A 6000-nucleotide genomic window follows, 5' to 3' on the forward strand; every position below is an offset into this window, starting at 1 on the left:
CCTCCTGTACCCTCTACCTCAGCACAGCCCAGTGATGCAGCATCAGGCATCTAAATAAAGGCTGCACCAATAGACCCTACTGACTGGCCATCTGTTTTAACTGATAAGGTGAGATGAGAGTTTGTTTTCAGAGGACTGTATCAAATAAAAACAGTTTCATGTTGTAGAACAATGCTACATTGAGCATATTGCACTGAGGTTTCTGTTATATAGTCATTATTTGTGCAGTACTCTTATTCATTATTTGTTTTATGTTACTTTTTTACTACAAGAAAGGCAAGTAAATCCTTAGAACAATGCTACATTAAACATATTGCCCTGAGGTTTCTGTAATATATATATACTGTATACAGTGGGGAGAACAAGTATTTGATACACTGCCGATTTTGCAGGTTTTCCCACTTACAAAGCATGTAGAAGTCTGTCATTTTTATCATAGGTACTGTTCAATTGTGAGTGACGGAATCTAAAACATAAATCCAGAAAATCACATTGTATTATTTAAGTAATTAATTTGCATTTTATTGCATGACATAAGTATTTGATACATCAGAAAAGCAGAACTTAATATTTGGTACAGAAACCTTTGTTTGCAATTACACAGATCTTACGTTTCCTGTAGTTTTGACCAGGTTTGCACACACTGCAGCAGGGATTTGGGCCCACTCCTCCATACAGACCTTCTCCAGATCTTTCAGGTTTCGGGCTGTCGCGAGACAATACGGACTTTCAGCTCCCTCCAAAGATTTTCTATTGGGTTCAGGTCTGGAGACGGGCTAGGCCACTCCAGGACCTTGAGATGCTTCTTATGGAGCCACTCCTTAGTGGCCCTGGCTGTGTTTTTCGGGTCACTGTCATGCTGGAAGACCCAGCCATGACCCATCTTCAATGCTCTTACTGAGGGAAGGTCTCACAATACATGGCCCCATTCATCCTCCTCTCAATACGGTGCAGTCCTGTCCCCTTTGCAGAAAAGCATCCCCAAAGAATGATGTTTCCATCTCCATGCTTCACGGTTGGGATGGTGTTCTTGGGGTTGTACTCATCCTTCTTCTTCCTCCAAGCACGGCGAGTGGAGTTTAGACCAAAAAGCTCTATTTTTGTTTCATCAGACCACATGACCTTCTCCCATTCCTCCTCTGGATCATCCAGATGGTCATTGTTACTAATGGTTTTCTTTGAGACTGTGGTCCCAGCTCTCTTCAGGTCATTGACCAGGTCCTGCCGTGTAGTTCTGGGCTGATCCCTCACCTTCCTCATGATTATTGACACCCCACATGGTGAGATCTTGCATGGAGCCCTAGACCGAGGGAGATTGACCGTCATCTTGAACTTCTTCCATTTTCTAATAATTGCGCCAACAGTTGTTGCCTTCTCACCAAGCTGCTTGCATATTGTCCTGTAGCCCATCCCAGCCTTGTGCAGGTCTACAATTCTATTCCTGATGTCCTTACACAGCTTTCTGGTCTTGGCCATTGTGGAGAGGTTGGAGTCTATTTGATTGAGTGTGTGGACAGGTGTCTTTTATACAGGTAACAAGTTCAAACAAGTGCAGTTAATACAGGTAATGAGTGGAAAACAGGAGGGTTTCTTAAAGAAAAGCTAACAAGTCTTTGAGGGCCGGAATTCTTACTGATTGCTAGGTGATCAAATACTTATGTCATGCAATAAAATGCAAATTAATTACTTACAAATCATACAATGTGATTTTCTGGATTTTCTCACAGTTGAAGTGTACCTATGATAAAAATTACAGACCTCTACATGCTTTGTAAGTAGGAAAAATTGGCAGCAATACAAGGGGCACCATCTAAAATCTTGCCTAGGGCACCGAATTGGACTGCCCATTGCAATACCTTTGAGTCCCCCCTACCCCGTAAAATTGTTGAGTCCCAGAGTTCGCCTGCTCCTGTCACAGTACTGCTCCCACTCCCTTTCAGTGAAAACACTGGGCTTCGGTCCATGGTACTCAACTGAGCAGTCAGGATCGCACTAGAATAGCTTAGCAGTAATTAAATAAGGTACTGTTGCACATGTTTACTAAATATACGTTACAAAATGTAATGGTATAATCTTGCATTAGCAGCAGCCATTTATTATAGTTAAGATATGGCTGATATCATCTACTAGCCAATGTAATATAATCATCAATATTATTGGTAAAGTTCGTGAGCTAGCAAATTTGCAGATGAAGTAACTTGCCATCATTGCCATGTAATGCTTGTCCTGATAGCTAGCAAAGGGGTATTTAACAATGTTGATGTAGCTTGCTATGGATAATTAAATGGTTAATTTAATCTGTGGAGAAAGTTAAGGTTTATCTACAGTAATTCTAAATTTGACATATCATCATTCATCTCTGGACATATGGACATATCTATAATATCAACAAAATGTGATGTGTGGTTATATGTGATTAACAGTTGTAATTAAAATGTTGTTAGTGTATTAATACTTAGGGAGCTCCCAACACTCACCAACACTCTGAGATTTTGCACACTCGAAAGACTCGTACCAAACTTTGAACACATAAACATCAAAGTGTAGAATATGTTTGATATTTATTGGCAAGACTACACTGTCCGTTTTCAGTAGCTGGATTTGTATAAATTAAGTGGACATAACCAACAACAGAATGATATGCCATCTTTGAATTTCAACTTGCCATCCTTTTGCCACCCCATGTAAAATGTTTTAGAAATGCCACTGACACTAACTAAACATCAAGTTAAATCATAGCCAATGAAGACAGAGATGTAGTAAGGTTGGCTTTTCAATGTTTGTCCTGCTTCAATGACATTGTATGTGATGAAGAAATACCGAACCAGGACGTAACAAAACAGGAAGTGATGTCATAATGTGACATGGACAAATAGGAAATCGATATCAAGAAATTATTTGGTAAGCTGTAGTAATATTTTAACAATATTTATTTATGTAATAATAAACCAATAATTAGGTAGATTGTCAAACAAATATAAATGCAAGAAAAATAAATGTAATGCCTAGGGCAACACAACTTGGGTTAATCTGTTCTAAAAATGTAATCTTTCGTTGGGAAGCTGAATAAAGATACAGCATATTGCAGTCTGCTCTATTCCAAATGTGGCAACACCTTTAAGATACTATAGATGTCAACTGAATTTGCTGCATGAGGAGGTAATTGGCATTGTGAGGAAAATACAATGAGCAAATTTTTTTTATTGGTGAGCAAAACTGATCCACGTAGATAGGTACATGATTAGATCCCGCTTTAAAAATCCCAGAAATTCAAAAGGAGGGAAAATGCTTGGACCAACATTTCTCCAAAATGCAATGCATGTTTTTGAGAAAACTTTTGTAGCAATTACTGAATCCCTTCAAAGTACTGAAATAACAGAGTTTTAAAAGGATTGCAAATTTAGGTTTACTAGCTCTTTAAATCGCCAAATCCATGAGCATATTAAAAGCACAACAAAGACCTTGGAGTCTCTAAACACTGCATTGTTGAACAGTGGCAAAAGTAAATTAGCTTAATGCCTGCATATGAAAACGTTTACTGACCCATTTACCTTAGTGTTGCACTAATGAGCAGCCAATGACTTGCTAGGGGCTTTAGCATCATTATTATGGGCAGCAACCTGTGTGTGTGTGCGCGTGTGCGTGCATGTGTGTGTGTGTGTGTGTGTGTGTGTGTGTGTGTGAGAGACAGAGTATGTATGCATGCATCAGTGTTTCTGCGCATGCCTGTGTTATTGTATGTGTGTCTGTGTTTGAGGAATAAAGAGCTTTGGTCTCGGTCTCGTCTGATCCCCTGTGCCCCCACAGTCGAGTCATGCTTTATTGGCTCAGATGCGGCACTGTGCAGTCACAGACACAAGGCATTTAGTTTCCCTGCTCCCAGGCCAAGCTGTTTTCTGCATGAATGGCATCATTTTGCAGCCTCGCTCTACCAGTCTCATTAAAGTGTGCTTGTTTCAAAAGAGACAAACTGGTAAAGAAAAGCAATAAGAAAAGTGGACATCATAAAAAGAAAAGAAACAAGTGAAGCATTTTGGTTGAAAACAAAAACAAACAACGAGCCTTAAATTATTGCCTTATGATTACAGCCTTATCATTGGCATCAGGATTATAACACATAAGTGGTGTTAATTGCTGTCCCATCCCCTACAAAATATTAATGAGATAATAAATGAATAGTGTACTAAGTATGTATATATACATACCTATTTATGTAAACAAACTTTATTTTTGAAAATGAAGCGACTAAAGAAGAATTACAGCAAACATGGAAAATGTATCTAGGTTCATAAATCCCTTTATTGTCAGGAGACTCTCTCTAAGCATGCAGCTCTCTCACTCAGGGAACGCAGGGTCGAGCTAGTGGAAGAGCTGGGTCACTGGATTATATGGTTGCCCCTTTCCTGAAGCTCTACATGGATACATCTACAGGGAAAACAAATGTTCTGTTAACAATATTACCTTTTCTGACATCTCTGCCAAGAAGAAAAAACAGCAGCCCGTCTGCCTACTGCAAAAGGGTTGATGTTGTGGAACACTCACGGACCGTTTAGTTTAGCCAACGGTATTGCCTCCCTGCTGCTGCAGCCGAACAGAATGAGCTAATTTAAGGGAGCATACTGTTTTAGCCTTGCGTAACATTCTGTTATGTAGTGTGGGTGATTAATGAAAATCTAGGAATATTTGGATACATGTGCTCACCTTACAGGACTGGCCGACATCAAACAGAAACTTCAAAAGGCCACTGGTTCCCTTTATTTTTTAATGCGTACATATTGTCCACTCAAAAAAGTGCATCCCAACCGTACACCAACAGTTTGACTGCAGTAATTGTGGATTTCTTTTTCTAATGGCTTCTGTTGTCAAATGTAAAATTTCAACACTAAAACACTAAACACTAAACACTAAAACACTAAAACACAAAAGCAAAATCCCTTCATCATTTCTTGGTTGCTAAATCTCTACACAATTCACTAAATGTCTATTAAAGTGAGAAAGCAAGCATTAAGTTGTGTAGATAATCTACACCGATCAACCATAACATTGTGACAGGTGAAGTGAATAACACTGATAATCTTGTTATCATGGCACCTGTCAGTGGGTGGTATATATTAGGCAGCAAGTGAACATTCTGTCCTCAAAGTTGATGTGTTAGAAGCAGGAAAAATGGGCAAGTGCAAGGATCTGAGCAAATTTGACAAGGGCCAAATTGTGATGGCTAGACGACTGGGTCAGAGCATCTCCAAAACTGCAGCCCTTGTGGGGTGTTCCTGGTCTGCAGTGGTCAGTAACTATCAAAAGTGGTCCAAGAAAGGAAAAGTGGTGAACCAAAGACAGGGTCATGGATGGCCAAGGCTCATTGATGCATGTGGGGAGCGAAGGCTGGCCCATGAGATCCGATCCAACAGATGAGCTACTATAGCTCAAATTGCTGAAAAAGCTAATGCTGGTACTGATAGAAAGGTGTCAGAACATGTTATGTCTGGGGCTGCGTAGCCACAGACCAGTCAGAGTGTCCATGCTGACCCCTGTCCACTGCCGAAAGCACCTACAATGGGCATGTAAGCATCAGAACTCGACCACAGAGCAATGGAAGTTGGCCTGGTCTGATGAATCATGTTTTCTTTTACATCATGGCTGGGTGTGTGTGCATCGCTTACCTGTAGAACACATGGCACCAGGATGCACTATGGGAAGGAGGCAAGCCAGTGTGATGCTTTGTGCAATGTTCTGCTGGGAAACCTTGGGTCCTGTCATTCATGTGGATGTTCCTTTGACTCGTACCACCTACCTAAGCATTGTTGACCATGTGCACCCATTCTTGGCATCAGAGTTCCTTGATGGCATTGGCCTCTTTCAGCAGGATAATGCCCCCTGCCACAAAGCAAAAATGGTTCAGGAATAGTTTGAGGAATGCAATAATGAGTTCAAGCTGTTGACTTGGCCTCCAATTTCCCCAGATCTCAATCCAATTGAGCATCTGTGGGATGTGCTGGAAAA

Source organism: Esox lucius, chromosome 12 (genome assembly GCF_011004845.1).
Source record: "Esox lucius isolate fEsoLuc1 chromosome 12, fEsoLuc1.pri, whole genome shotgun sequence".
Taxonomy (NCBI): Eukaryota; Metazoa; Chordata; class Actinopteri; order Esociformes; family Esocidae; genus Esox; species Esox lucius.